The sequence below is a fragment of the Colias philodice genome, chromosome 14, assembly GCF_061535455.1.
Source record: "Colias philodice isolate Cphi_HAF_F1 chromosome 14, ilColPhil1 Martin Lab GWU primary, whole genome shotgun sequence".
NCBI lineage: Eukaryota > Metazoa > Arthropoda > Insecta > Lepidoptera > Pieridae > Colias > Colias philodice.
In genome coordinates, this window is record NC_143099.1 from 4,042,564 (window position 1) to 4,059,215 (window position 16,652).

General features: G+C 31.6%; 1 protein-coding gene across 1 annotated transcript in view; it reads right to left on the bottom strand.

Annotated features, from left to right (window-relative positions):
* Positions 1 to 16,652, bottom strand: part of Ctr9 (RNA polymerase-associated protein Ctr9) — a 331,471-nt gene that overhangs the window by 275,260 nt on the left and 39,559 nt on the right. The gene's annotated exons all lie outside the window — the stretch shown is intronic.

Here is a 16,652-nt window from a genome sequence, read left to right on the forward strand (position 1 = left end):
GTAGATATTGAAATGTTATACGGTACTCATAGTTCTATAGATAGAAAAATAAACATTAGGTAGGTACTTTGAACAAAAAAATCTGCATTAAAATATTTCCAAAAATTAGCTTGCCCAATAGTTGAACTGGCTAAAATATATTTTTGTTTACCCTGTGCACAGTAAAAAATCATACTTTGTGTTTCAACAACTTTTTATCTCGAACTTTTTATCTCTAGTTGAATTTTCACATCCATTACCGCGGTTACGCCATGAAACGTTCGAGTACGATTTTCGATTCCAACCTCTACAAACTCTTTGTGACGAATGCACCTTACAATGAGATTCATATTTGTAAAGCCGTTTCAATTTCACTTCAGATTTTCGTGAATATCGATATTTCAGCCACATTTCAATATAAAACGATATGCAGAGTAATTTGATTAATACGGTGAAGTGGTTAAATTTAAAGATATAAATCAAAACCTTACATTATCAAATTCTAGCAAATACACTTACACATACACACACATAACATTATTATGTATGATTTTGATTGTAACGTCAGTCGCCAGAAGTTACTATAATACAAGACGAGAATATTTTAACATTTCACACGATATCATTCTCTTTTCATCTTTGATCACAAATCTCAAAGAAATTCTACGAAGTTTGAACAAAACAATCATAAATCCTTCAATAAAGTCGACGATTAATGCGCTGAACATGTTATACGTTGTAATAAGTTTTATTCTCTCGTTACTATGAAATCAATTCTATCTTAGTATTCAGACATAATCCTTGTCTTCAAGATTATGAATATTTTATTCCATTTTATTCAATCAAATCAAATATTGGGCACTATATTACTTTTTAAATAAAATGACACATCAATTTGATAAATATAATATTGTCTCTATGTTTATATCTAACAAGTAGATAAATACTAGATAAATATTTACAGCGGTTAGAATGTTAGGTTATTAGTAAATACATATATCAGAATTAAATGTTTTGTTAATATTTTGACCATCCTATTGACCTCCAATAGGTTACCTGATACTTGATAGAGATAGAGTATAATTAACGGTAGTGTAACATTTTTTAACATCTCTTTGTTAGTCTCTTACATTTTTTATTGTAACACGAACAATAAATAAAGATAACAAAAAGTCCGACAAACTACAACAAATAAAATATGCTTATTCTTCGCACACGCAATAGCTTTACAATAAATTTTGAAAAATAGCATTGACAGATGAATAATTTTCCCCCATTTCAAAATCGTAAAATGCTTGAGATCTATAAAATTCAAGTGAAATATCAGCTCAGTTGGTTCACTGAAAATTTATGAGAGCTCTCGGATTGGAAGTGCAGTATGAAAATATTCAGGGGCCGTCATATCCACGGAATATTCCATTCTGTTTCTATCACACTACCTGAGTGAGAAAACGCCGTTGTGAATCTGATATGCGCCAAAGAAATTGTAATAATGTTACTTTTGTTTTTTATTTTAAATTGAGCCTGAATATTAGATAATGTGATAATGCACGAGATAAAAGAGCTGCTTCGAGCAGTATTTGCTTCACGAGGCTGCTCGCTCAATGGATCTGAGCTACAAGCGAAACACCAAAACCACTACAATAATCAAATAGAAAGTAAATATGTATGTCCTTTATTATTCAATTAATGTTTTGTTTATGAAATTAATTAATATCGTAAATTGAGTAGCATTAGGTGAATATTAAAAAGTTCGGTGCTATTTTCTTTATACTAAATAAATGAGTCTTCCAGGAGGCAATAATGGTCTCAAAGTAATGGAAACAATTGAAACATAAATTAATATATTAAAATACCCTTGGGACGATCCTGTATAAATTCAGTTGTTTAATTAAATACGTTATACAACTAAGAACTTGGGTCCAAAAACACTTTAAGAGAACATATAATTATCATGAAAATGATAATTTACGTAGGAAAGTAAACTGATTTGTGTATGATGTTCGCAGGGATTAGAAGTAATTTATGACGACATTTATAAGCAAGGTTATTTCGTGACTTATAAGTGTAATTAATAAGACTTATCATTATCACTTTTAGAGTACTTTTGTATATTGAATATGACACATAAATGTTATAAAATGCTCACACCTTCAGTTAGACAATAAAATAAAGAATAATTATAATTATATTATGTATATATATTTTTTAATAAAATGTTAAAACTTTGCTCATTAATATGTTATAAAGTGAAACTTTCGCTTTTCAGGCTTAAACGGGTAAAATTATTATGATAAATTTTAGCACAACAATAGATTAGACCCTGGAGAGAGACAAAGGTTTTTCGTCGCGATAAGATGAATTATAGGAATTAAAAAGGGCTGAAATTTTTAATTTTTCAGCCAAGAACCCAATGTACCTATGAGTGAAAATCTAGAAAAAAATATACTAGTTTTTTATGTGTATGTTTGAAGTTCATACTTCGTAGAGCTCAGATAATAATTTCTGACGTTGCATACCTACCTAGCAGTAAGCGGTAGAAATAAAAATGGGACTAATTGTATTCAATAACTTTTCAATTGCCTTTCACTATTTTAACTAAATTCGTAAGAAATATAAAATACACGCAATTATTCCGGATTAAATCGTCATTTTCATAATGAATGTGAAGCGCAAACTTTACACAAAGAGGGACATTTAAGATTGCATTCATTATAAGTATAAGAGCTCAAAGCTTGCATCTTTTAGTGGGAAACTTGCAAACAAGAAACATCTAACTTTGAATTTCTCGCGACGCGGTGCGGACTTTTTATCATATCACATTATTTTTACAAATTTAATTTATTTCTGGAAACTACAAACGTCAAACATAATTTTTTAAGACCTTGGCTATGAACAATGTAGCAGAGTGCTTAGGTTTAAAAGAATGACAAAACATAAGTTTGTACCTCTGAATAACTTTATATTATTATCCAAATATTGCTATTCTATTTGTATCTGTGAATACATAAAATCTTATAGTAGAGATAAGTGAAGGGAAGTGTTTCTATTCATTTATTTAATTAAAACTCATCGTCTATTTTTCTTCCCTCTATATATTTATTGATAGAGCGCTCAAACGTTAATTTATAAAGCTCTTGTATACTCTAACATTATTATACCACTGACAATAGAACTGCAGCGTCTGCAACACGTATTATTTATACCGTAACAAAGCAAAATTCATTACCTCGCTTGATGAAACAGTAATTCTACTCAAGCTGTATTTAGACGAAAACAGTTGCGAGAGTGACATCTTTCTTGCGAGGGCTGGGAGTAAGATAATAGTTCTGTTTCTGGGAACAGACCCCGCGTTGCATATTAATGATCTATTTCCTCTGAACATGATGACAAGCGGAAGGCGAACGTCGCGACGACATTCTGTGTGTAAGGAAACGATCTTGTTTGACTAAATATTTTGAAAATATATTCGTGAAGGGGAAACATCGAATGAGCAGGTTTCTCGGATATGCTCTATTAAAATTGACTTGCCGCTGCTGTTTTAATTAACATTAAATCTAGGTATATTTTACATTAAATTTCAGCTGACAACCCATCAACAAGTTTTATCATATAACTAAATTAATATAATATCTAAATCATGTAATATTGATTACAATGTATTTTTTGAACACATCTTTACGACAGACTTTATGAATAAAGATTATTCACTTATTCAGTCTTTACTATCGTGCAAACTTAATAAAGTTTATAAGCTGCGTATTTGTGAAATGAACAAAATATTTTTATGATTAAGATTCCTCTTTTACGAGCTTAGTGTTAAAATTTGAAAGCTATCTCATCGTCTTGATAATAAAAATGATACATTTACAGACAGCGTTCAAATTACTATCATTACACGCTTTATATTAGCTTCACCTGTATGTTTGTATGTTTGTAACCGACTTCTTTGGGCGCGATTTTGACCCACTTTAAACGGCCAGATTTCGTTCAAACTTTGTAGATTTAAGTATTTAGGACCGATGACAATACACTAATTTGATAAAATAAATAATAGTTAAAAAAAAATAAAAAACACGCGTTTTATAGAAAACCGAACTAAAAGCGTGTTTTTTAGTTTTTTTAAACTATTATAATTATTTTAACCTTTGTTCCTTGAATTTAACTTTTTATTTTCTAACTTTGATTGTGAAGGAACCTAAGTCGGTACTTTTTTAATAATACAGTGAAACCTGGTTAAGTGAGACATCAAGGGACCGGCAATGTTGTTTCACTTATAGAGGTATTCCACTTACCCAGTGTCTCAGATATACAGGTATAAATGAATATCTGTCTCATTTACAGAGGGTTCCAATAATAATTTGACATTTTTCAAATAAACATCTGTATGATAGTAAAGCGAAACTAAAACTGAAGGTAATTGAAGCTCAAAATTTGTACTTACGTACTTGGAATTACTTGTGGAATTTGTGAGTAGAATAAGAATAAGTAAACAAACAATGTTATCTCAGTTACAGAGGTTTATGCATATAAAATTTACTCGCTGTCTCAGTTATAGAGGTAACTATGATGATAAATCGAAAGAACAAATCCCAGATATAGAGGTTTACCTCCTCCCACTAACAGAGGTAATTCAGTGCCAAAGTGTTGGGACCTCAGCATGAGTTCCAGTTATGGAGGTTTCTCACTTATCCAGGTCCCACTTAACCAAGTTTCACTGTATTTTATACTAGCTGTGCCCGCGACTTCGTTCGCGTGGAATAGTGACTGCATAGTAGTTACTACTTAATTTTTATTGAATAAACACGTACTACCATAAATAATTAAAAGAACTGTTAGTAAAATTTATTACTAAACTGAGCTAAAAAATAAAAAAATAAATGCCTAATTAATTTTCTACGTAAAATTTATTTTTAGGCACCAGAGGGGAAGGGAGCAAATTTATTTTTCTTCCTTCCTTGTATGGATGTTTTTGATAATAAATCGTGAAGCAACTGAGCGCCGAGACAAACGTCAAAACGCAAAGGAATAGAATCCGCTATCGATACTAATAATTGACATAAGCGTATGATGTTTTGCTAAGGATTTGTTCACCCTACCAACGACGACGACGACCACGAACAAAATTTTCATCCAGTCGCAATTTAACAAAATTGTGCTAAACACAATTAGAATAAAATATTAAAATTTCCTGTCGTTCTGGTGCTTGGAATTTTTTTTTTGAGATCAATGAATGAAAAAATAGATTTTTCGTAGAAACGGTAGCTCCTAGAAAAAATTTATTTGAAGTTTAGTTTTGGTACTCGAAAATAAAAAAAATTCGAGGACAATTAATATAAAAATAGGTTCTTTGCATTTTCGCCGAGACGGTAAGTTAATCATATAATTAAATTTTTAAAATTAATGGGATCAGATCGTGCCGTGTGTGAAAATTGTCCTGAAATATAAAAAATATAAAAAAATATAAAAATTACCTTCTACCAAAATTGTAGAAAATAAAATTATCTATAAAAAACTTCAAATATTTTTTTTTTCTAGGAGCCACCGTTTCTACGAATAATCTATTTTTTCATTCGTTGATCTCAAATATAAAAATTCCAATCACCAGAACGACAGGAAATTTTAATATTTTATTTTTAATTGTGTTTTGCACAATTTTGTTAAATTACAACTGGATGAAAATTTTGTTCGTGGTCGTCGACGTCGTTGGTAGGGTGAACAAATCCTTAGCAAAACATCATACGCTTATGACAATTAGTATCAATAGCGGATTCTATTCCTTTGCGTTTTGACGTTTGTCTCAGCGCTCATCTTTCCTGTCTCACGCCTGTAGTAACTAAACCGTTTAGACCGTGCAATAAAATTAATAAATACCATTTTAAATATTTATAAAAATAAAAAAACAAAGTCGTCGGGGCTGCCATACCATCATTATCATATCATATATTATATTTTTTTTATAATGGTACTTAATTTTAAAGATCGTCGGGAAGTTTGTAAAATTATTATTTATTCCTTTACATTCGTTGCGTTGGTTTTTTTTTAATTTTTAAATATTTAACTTCGGTTTCTTATTTTCAAGTAAGCGAGACCTACCTCCATATTACATTCCTACATCATATTGATATCTATAAGTTTGTTGCTCCTTGACATCTTTCAATTTGTGCACGGTTAAGGTGCCCGTAACCGTGCACAAATTGTAATGGACCACAGTGACAAAAGAAGTGGTATCTTTAGGAAAAAAAATTGCCAAGGGCCAGGCCTATGTGGCTTTGAGTAGAGTTCAAAATTTCCAGGGTGTGGCTATCCTCTCGCTCCCATATCCCCCTCTTCTTTAACAGACTTTCAACCCTTCCCTTTCCACCCCTAGTAAATGGGATAACCGATTTTGATGTAAACCATATTATATAATTTTACCTATATGTACACGTCATATCCTGTCGTTTGATGCTCCATTTGGTTTATTTATCTAACCACTGTCACCCCTAAAGTGCCCTATATGTAATAAACGGATGAACCGATTTCGATAAAACATTACTAATTGTAATTCACACGTTACTCTTTCATATTTTGATATACTTACCGCTTGAGTATATTATTTGACCGCATTCCATTATTGTTCATTCCCACTTTTACCGCTGTAATCTAATAGAAGCTGTAATGGATAAACCGAATTGGATAAAAATATTACTAATATTTTTTCCCACATTCCCACTTTTACCCCTTATAAAGGTATAATAAATGGATGAACCGATTTTGATAAACTTTATCTAAGAACCAGCGTCGGAAAATATGCTGCCTAACATCAAAACCGCATCTAATTCGGATAACACACAAACAGACACACACACACACATAGCGGTCAAACATTTATCACCCATCTTTTTGCGTCGGGGGTTAAAAATATAATACGACATAATTTAAAGGACATTAATTTATGTAGAAAATTTACCTAGAAGTAAGCATAATTTTAATTTGACCCCTCCCCCTTCTACCTCAGCTTAAGTTAAATTTTTAACTACAGTTTTGGGTTTGGGATCGATTTAATAATTTAACCCCTGCTAATTTTTTTTACATATTTTCATTGTACAGACATCACTTTTCTAGAATTTTATTATATGTATTGATGATTGATGATTGACCACGCGCAAGGTTACTAATTTCCACTACATCCTCACGCAAATCGTCAATTTTTATTAATATTGAATCTGTTAATAAAAAAAAATCAAAAGATAACTGTACCTTAGTTTATTAAAAAGCTACTAACAAATAAAGTTTTATCAAGAACTAAAGTGACCTTCTTTGGGCGTTTAATATAGTCTTGTAAAAGTTATACATAAAAATAAAATTTCATCATTTTCTTATTTTGTCATACTTTAACTAATTATAAAGATGAGTCTAACTATATAATTATAATTATAAAGAATAAATATAAAAGCTACAACTTACCTTTTTTGGGAACGTAAGAAGGCGAAAATTAAAAAAAAGCCGAAGATTTATAAAAATGTAACGAATGAACACAATCACTGTTATCTACTATTACCTATATTAACTGTTAATGGTGTCTTGTTTGACATCAAATAATAAACATCTACCCTCACTTATAAAATTTTAGTATATTCACATGAAATATAAGCGCACCTGAAATGGACTCTGGGAAGATATGAATTATTTATTTAACTTTAAAAAAAACAACCTCACCAACATCATAATATTTAAATTATGAATTTCCAAGAAGCGTTAATATTATGTAAATTGATTTGATTTTAATGAAATCTCATAGATGGCGCTGTTTTAAATTTGTCTTTATACTACTAAGATTCATTATACTGTTTCTCTGTCAAAATTACTTAAATGACGTAGTTTTTATAGTGTAAAGGTAGACAATAGCATGGCTTACTCAAAAACAACATTTAAACATGAGTCTTTAGATTGTACGCGATCGTAGTACAGAGAATACGTAAGAAAAATAAAGGTTCACAGCTCCTCCCCCGCAGGTGATAGCTTGATAATATGTAGCCTATAGCCTGACCCGACCTGTTAGTAATATTCATGCAAAATTTGAAGTCAATCTATGCAGTACTTTTCGAGATTAGCCCGGTCAAACATACAGACAAACAGACAAACCGACAAACAGACAAACAGACAAACAGACAAAAATTCTAAAAACTATGTTTTTGGCTTCTATATCGATTATAGATCATGGATTATGTATTCTTTTAAAAAAATATTCAATGTACAGTTTTGACTTTCCTACGATTTTATTATATGTATAGATGGTAAGCAACCTCGCAAAGCATTTGCCGCGCGAAGAAGGTCGGTCTGTATGGACGTGTCTCGGCTTAAAAAAATGGAAATCGTAATATAACAAATAAAACAACAAATAACAAATAAAGTGTAGTATAAACACGAACAAAACACATATTGTGAATCTCTTGTATCCGTCGTAAACTCGTATTACTTAAATATGAAATAAATTACATCCCTGCCCTGGTAAAATACGGAAAAATAAGTTTATGTTTTCCAGAACATCGTGTGCTTAATGTTCTGAACTATTAAGAACTAAACAACTTTTAAGCTTTAGAACTGTTTCTTTGAATTCTTGTCCGTATGTTGAAAATAATCTTTAAGCAGGAATATGATAATCCTGACAAATATTACAATTGCGAAAGTAACACTGTCTGTTTGTTTGTCTCTTCTTCACGCCTCTACAATCGAACCAATAATGAATTTCTTTTTATATCTAATCCAAATGAAAGTACTTATGATTGTACTTTTTAAGCGATACAAAATATGTGTTAAATAATAATCAATGTTTAAATTTTCCCCTTGATAATATAGGTATTGCCGTGATCAATGATATTATATAATTGACCGTGACAATCTCCATGAAAACCGTTCTTTAGGCCCTAATTAACGTTTTAGTAGTGGAGTGTTGGCAACAAACCCAATATCTTCGTAGTTTTATTTATTCTGTATTCAGCACAGGTCCCATCCAATGTTTTCCTAGTTAAGCGTCAGTAAAAGGAAATGGAAGTAAACAAAGGCAGTTTTTATCTATTTAATTAACTATTTTATTCAGCGTTTTACTGATAGCGACGGCACAAACTTGAATACGGTCCAATTTTAGCTTTATTTGAGTACCTAAGACCTATAAGTATTTCGCAATCTAGTCTTGAATAATTATCTCACTTATTGTTGATCTTTAGTAGACAATGGAACTGTGAAACTAAATAATCTGTTTGGAACTATTCGATGACAAAAATATTTTTCATAATCAATAATAACTTTTAATTATTATTAAAGAAGGGAAAGATGAAATATGTCAATATATAATATGTAGTTAGACTTAAATTATCTAATTACTCTCTTCGAATAGTATATAGTAATAACCTCGTAAGGGTGAAAGTTTAGTTATGAATTATACATGATATTATTTGATTTTAAATCCTTGTAATTGTGAGAGATAATACAAAGACTTAATTCAGTATGAAGCATTGTCTCTTATCTTATTACAGTATTCTTTAAGATAATTTATTCATCGTACAAATCCCGCTCTGGCATATTTATTCATTGTTCCCAGTTCCACATAAAGGAAATTTTGATTACCCCAACATAGCATCAGCATCAAGCTTTGTACAATAGAAGGCGATAAGACTGAGCTAAGTCGTAAACTCAAGCTCGCTGAACTGTTAAGAAAATAAAAATCACTAGAACAAGACCGCTAGCGACATAAAACCACAACCTAATCGTGCAGGGGGTTACCTTGAGCTCTTAAAACAGTATTATTTCCAATGTGGGAAAGAGATAGCGCCATACGGGTCATCTAGCGCCGTCATTTTCCCCCTCTGGAATAACTACTGCCATAAGACGTAACCCTTTTGGTCTGCAAAGCACTGGGACATGTCACAGGTACAATTTTATTTTAAACTCGTGAAGCAAATGTTTGGCAGAGATAAATGCTAGTTATTTCCTTTGCCAAATTTTGTGTTGCTTACTCCTGCTAATGTATACAGTCGTTATTTGAACAGTTTAAACCAGAATTCGAAGGTCTATCGAAGTTTTTATATAAATCATTTCCTTGGCGTGCTTTTGTAAACTACTATCGTTAAGCTGATGCATTTTAAATGGTATCTAATACTATACCAGATCTATTGAACTTTCGGAAATTCTTTGCAATTAAAAAAATTTTAAAATAATGTTATTGGTGTATCATCTTAATTCAAAACGAAATTTGTAGACAGGTGCAGAAACATAAAATTTACATGAATAAGATTTTTTCTTAATATTGTAGCAAAGAACACCTGTAAAAAAATACCTGATATTCGATGTGCTTTCAAGACACAAAACGTAATTCATGCATTTAAATAAGAAGAAAGTAAACACACGGCTTTGGCACGACGTGGAAACGAAACTTTAGAAAATCCGATTAATTCAGAGAACACATTCGACAAAATTACGGACGAGCGCCAACTAGATTTATTTTTCTTTCCAAATACATGTGGAACAGTATTCGCCGCAAATACACAAAATTACTAAACATTTAAATGTTAAGTCTTTACAGATTTGCCGGCTTTGTGTGTTATTTGAGCTAGTTGAGCCATGTCGGGTTATTTTACTTGTTTATTTTAGTATTAAATATACATGTTAAATGTGAGCGGGTTTTTGCTATATAAATTATTTTTCTAAAATGTTTCTACTCTTAATTATTATTATCTGTGCATCCGTTTCGGAGAACGGATGCACAACACACGGCTGAACGTTTTCATTATTATTCATTGCCTTTAAACTATATTATACATATAAAAGTTGCCTCAATCTCTACTTTTCCCATTTCCATTAGGAGAAATAAACACAGATTAATCGAAGATCCCAAATGCAATTCATACGCCAACTTCTGAACTAATTGACGGGGAAAGCGAGAATTTAACCGCTTAATTTCCAATTATCTGACATTCCCATTAAGTTTCACTTTGGGGGCAAATAAACGGATACGTAAGTTAATTTTGCGTCCGTGAATGAAATTACTAACTAGTAAAATACATTTAGTATTAGGTCCCTAGTTCCCTATTGGATTTGTTGGCAAACGCATTCACGTCTGTTTCACTGATCGATTTTCTATACGGACGTCAAAGCTTCTAGGCGTAAAAATTTTGCTTTGGAAAAACATAAATAAATAAATAAGCAAACATTGTCGGAGTTTTTTTTTTAATATTGGAAATTCTTAATTGATTTGAGTAATATTAATAATCATAACTTTAAAAAACGTACATATTTTTGAAGAGCTATTCGTTTTGTACTTTATAATATTATGTAGATTGTAGATAATATATTATTTTGCTGTACATATCAAACGACATTTAATTTAACAAATATGAGCACAACTTGAAAGTAAAATGAAGATTTATAAAAGTTTTTCAGCATGATATAGGAAATTGCCGTCTTTGAAAGATTATCCGCCATGCTTCCAGTTAAAATTAGATGATAATGAGAAGCCAGAATGCGAAGGTTTTGTTTACTTACGAAAAGTTTAATCGAAATACGTCGTTTGAAAATATTAACCTTCAAGCGGGCGCGTGGCCATTTGTAACGGAAGCGGGCGCGCGTAACCGAAAAGATGTTTGGGATGAATAAAAGAAATAAAGCACTAATTATTCAATAATTATTTATTTATTTGCACTTAGATGTATTATCATTGTCTTTAAAGTTTATTTTGTGAAAAAAAGTAATTAAAATTATGAAAAAGAAACAACTATTAAACTAATTAACATAACTCAAATAAGTTTGATGCCGTATTTGTCGAGCTTTGATTTCGTGTACTGTCGGAAAGAACATTTTCCTCGAAAGCCAACCATCATCTCATCGATTACAACACTCTCTCCCACTGAATATGGCAAAAGACAGTTTTGTGTAAACATATCTAAAACTTCTCTTATTGGCGCAGCTTTGTCTAGAGTACTATGACGAGCTTGTCGCGTAGTAGCATCATCAAACCGCAATGAATTCAGTAGAAATTTCATTCTTTTCACTAACATAGTAGTAGAAAAAATAGGTATACCTGTCCCATCACTTGCATATAAATCTTCTAAATTTGCATGCGATGTCTTCAAGGATTCCGCTATGTACAATAATCCGAAAAGTGCTCGGATTTCCACCGCATCTGTCGTTTTGCAGTCACGTATTCTGTTATACGATGGCACTTTTTTTATAAATTCGTTGGTATGTCGAACAACTTGTTCAATAATATTCTCTGAAATGAATAAACTCCAGGCTTGCGTAAATGTCGTTACACCCACACAATTTCTACGAAAACCCACACTCCATTATTGTTAGATATTTGCCACTTCGTTACTTTATCGCGCCCTGTAAAGCAGCTACTTATTTCTGAAAGTGACAATTCATCCTCTTCTGAGTCCGAACAGTTTGATTCCTCAGCAGGTAGAGGTTCCTCTGCAACGATTTGGTCGGAAGTTTCAGAGCCTTGGTCGCTAAGCTCCGATTCACTTTCTTCTTCGTCTTCATTTAGTAACTCGAGTATTGCACTTTCTGATAACCGTCCATGACTCATTTTATATAAAAATATGCAAGCTTAATTCAATAATACTGAATGATGGTCGAAGAACTACTATGAGAGTGAACGAGGGTATGTCGCGTTAAGCGTCGCGCGTAACCTTTTCGACGACAGGCGCGTGTAGTCCTTTCGACGACTGCGCCGGAACCAAAACAATTGCGATCTGTGGAGTGGCGGGAGCGCCCCGTGCTCGGAGCAATTAACAAGCCTGGAGAAGTAACAATTAATTGAACGTTTCTTATATAGTGGCTCTCTTTTATTCAATACCCTAATTAATGCGATAGAAAGAGACAACACACTGTTATCGGCTTGGCATTCAAATCCACATGTAGCCACTTTTTGTTCTAAAAAGGTAGTGCTTGCCACTTTATCGAATACTAAAATATCGATAAATAAAAAAATTAAGTTATAAAATTGCTTGAAGATAATTTAAGATTCTTTTAATTTTGAATTATGGATAGGTAATTCCAAATTTTAAGATTCGTTTAATTTGGAACTATTCATTTACGATGCGTATTGATTGCCTTGCATTGTATGGTAGTGGTATTTATAAAAAAATATTATTAGGTATTTCGGTTTAGGTTGTTTTTTATGGTTTCGTAAAAAGGTACGTATTTTTTCCTGTTTTCATAGATTCATTCATAGAATTATACGGAACCCTTCGTGCGCGAATCTGACTTCCACCTGGTTGATCTTTTTACAAATCAATAATCGTATCCTAGGTACTAATATTATAAAAGCAAAAATATATAAGAATGGACATTTGTTATTCTTTCACGAAAAAACTACTGAATGAGTTTTTATGGAACTTTACAATTAAACATATTATAGATTAAACATCAGAATAACATATAGGCTACAATTTACCGCGGGAAAATAACTCATTCCCACAGGAAAAAATTGGTTAAAGTTTAAAATAAATTGCTTCAAATAAAACAAATAAAATTTAAATTTTTTTTTTACAACATTTTATTTCGATACTTAATTAACAAATTTCAATATTTATTATTTAAAATAGATGCCACCTTAAACTTGTGGCACAGCATCTCTACAAAGCACTTTACTTTTCTTCCCGTCTGATTTGAACAAGGCCGAGAATGTTTTGAAGGCTTCCAATTTTCCCTGTGCTATAGCTTTAACCCAAACATCTTTTAATTTTTCTCAAGCCAGAAACCTGCAAATAACAATAAAATCCATACTTAAATACCTTTTTTTTTCTCCTAACCTAAAGCAGTCATTATCAATGAAGTACTTCGTACCTACTCAAGTATCGATAATTGCACAACACTATGGAAGTTATATTTTGCATTTTTTCTAAAAACTAAGCTGATTATGATTTCATTTCAATGATTACGGTTAGATAAAACATAGATGATTATGAAAATAACGTAAATTAACTTATTTATATTACAATTAACAAAAAAAATGATCAAAACACTAACCTGTGAAAAGACAAATTCCAATCTTCATCCGATTTCCCAGTACTACGGCTTTTACAGCCGTGAACAACACAAGCCATGTAATCTTTAGTAAATTATCTTTTCAGAAAATAACATAAGAAACTAGAAAACACGTTTTTCACTTCAAAAACAATAATTAAAATCACCATGCGTTAGTGACCAGACTGGTCACTAAAACAAATTGTAATGGCTACATGTCATTTGAAACTGTCGAACTGACATATATCTGTCCTCTTTTTTCGCATGACATTTTGCCATAAGCCAAAAAGGCCAAACTAGTGCTTTATTGTTCAATTAATTGTTACTTCTCCAGGCTTGATAATTGCTCCGAGGCCCCGTGCGACAGTTTATTCTTTGTTTTATTCCCAATAACATAGCGACAGGCTACTAGAAGTGACAAATAAATGTAGTGGGTAATATTAGTAATATGAATGAAAATGTACTAAACGCGGTCGATTCGACTACGCGCGCCCGCTTGAAGGTTAAAGGTAGGCTTATAAAACATTTGGTTCTATTTAGAAAATAAATCCTTGAGACTTTTAGTTGATACTTGAATAAATATTAGAAAATTGTATTTTCTATAATTTTCCTAAATGGTTTTCATTATGATTCGTTTTATATTTGTAAGTAATTGCCTACTTGTTCCTATAAATTAAAAAATCTTAACAAGGTTTCCCTCCAGAGCTAAAATTTTCCATCTTTTCGACAATAGGTATGTTATAAAGTAATAAATAAATATTTTTATAAATATTTGAAATTCAATCAATGTTTGATGCTTACGACTAACGAGGTATACCTTCAACGTTGAAATTAAGGTGAACAAATTACTCCCATACGCCTTTACTTGAATTATATAATTATAACACTTACTATATGCTATTAATAATTGCTTTAATACTAAAGCACTTACAGTAATAGGTTCGCATTTCGTGCGTCACGTCACTAGAAGATTCCGTCTTTGGTGGAAGGCTAATGAAGCCCATTTGTGCCAAACCATAATTGATCTAGGATATAATTTTAAGGTATACATATTAGAGGTATAATATGTAATGCATTAATATAATGTAGAGCAATTTGGATATTATTTGACAAGCTATACACTATACAGGGTTAGTTTTCTATGACCAGCCAAAATTTAAAATTAAGATCTAGATATTAAACCAAAGGTACATTTGAAATATTATTGTCGAATAAAAAAAAATAATAGCATTCATTTGAAAATGTCTTAAAAATTTCCTAAATCGTAAACACGCGATAAGCTTATTGAGAATCAATGCACTTGTGTGCGTGCGCGCATCGCCAAATTTATGTGTGTGCTAACTTCTACCTATCTAGGTTGTTGAACTGAATTGTGCTTTTGTAATGTCCACACGTTCGCTTTTTAGTGGCGGACAGGAATGAAATCTAATTAAAAATTTATTTAGAATTTAATCATTAGATCGAAAATGTTATCGATTCTGAACCATTTCTGAAAATTTGGCCGGTCATTGAAAACTAACCCTGTATAATCTTCTTATATATAAAAATGAATCGCAAAATGTGTTGGTAAGCGCATAACTCGAGAACGGGTGGACCGATTTCGATAATTCTTTTTGATGTGAAACATCTATAGGCTCACTTGTAAACCGAATTGTTGACGTGGCGACGCTATACACATCTATAGGCTCACTTGTAAACCGAACGATGTTTCACATCTGCCAGGCGTCCCATGACGGCTCACATTTTTTTTTATTATATTCCTTGAAGTACGAGGATGGTTCTTATGTAGAGAAAACGTAAATATGTACCACGGGCGAAGCCGGGGCGGACCGCTAGTTTCTAATGAATTCATATTTTTGTAAGTATTCTATCATATATTATTTTAAACGTATATTTTCTAAGGAATACACATGTATACACATTTGATGCTTCAAAGTAGTACATTCAATAGTCAAACAATTGCATAGAAATCGTAACTTCTCGGAACGATAACAATGTACGCTTTTGTTCATGTTTCAAACACACGTTATATGCAACAATAAAACTTAAAGCGGCGCTTTTACATCAAAGCTCACGAATAACACTCACTGCTTCTTTGATTGCGATTTTATTTACTTGCTATATTCTCATATTGAATTGTGAATTTTGGGAGCAATGATAAATGTAATGGGTTCGAAAAGCCTTTTTCCACTTATACGTGTGGGTGAGAATCAGGTATATTCACAAGGCGAAGACAAATTTTAGTGTAAAATCTAGTTGTACATATTATATAGGCACTGTGAAAATAATATAGATTTTATCTATTTATTATCATGAATTTCAACTCATCGCTCTACAAATTTGAAAGGTTATTGTTAAGCAAAACCAATTCATTCAGAGTGAATATTTTAATGTCTCTCGATTGTTAGTATTGTCATTGTTTTGTATTGTCTCCGGTATTCATGATTGTGCCATAATTTAACGACTTCTATTCAATTGAAAGCTAAACTTTCGGGGAATTAATTGAGACTCAGGAGTGGTTCAAATTATACCGATTATGCCACAGCTTGATACTGCTTTAAATAATTGGCAGGAAAATTAAACTTCATTAGAATTTATAATAAGTGTATTTTTATATGGATTATGGAACATGTTTCCTATCGTCTATGTATAATATCGAGCAT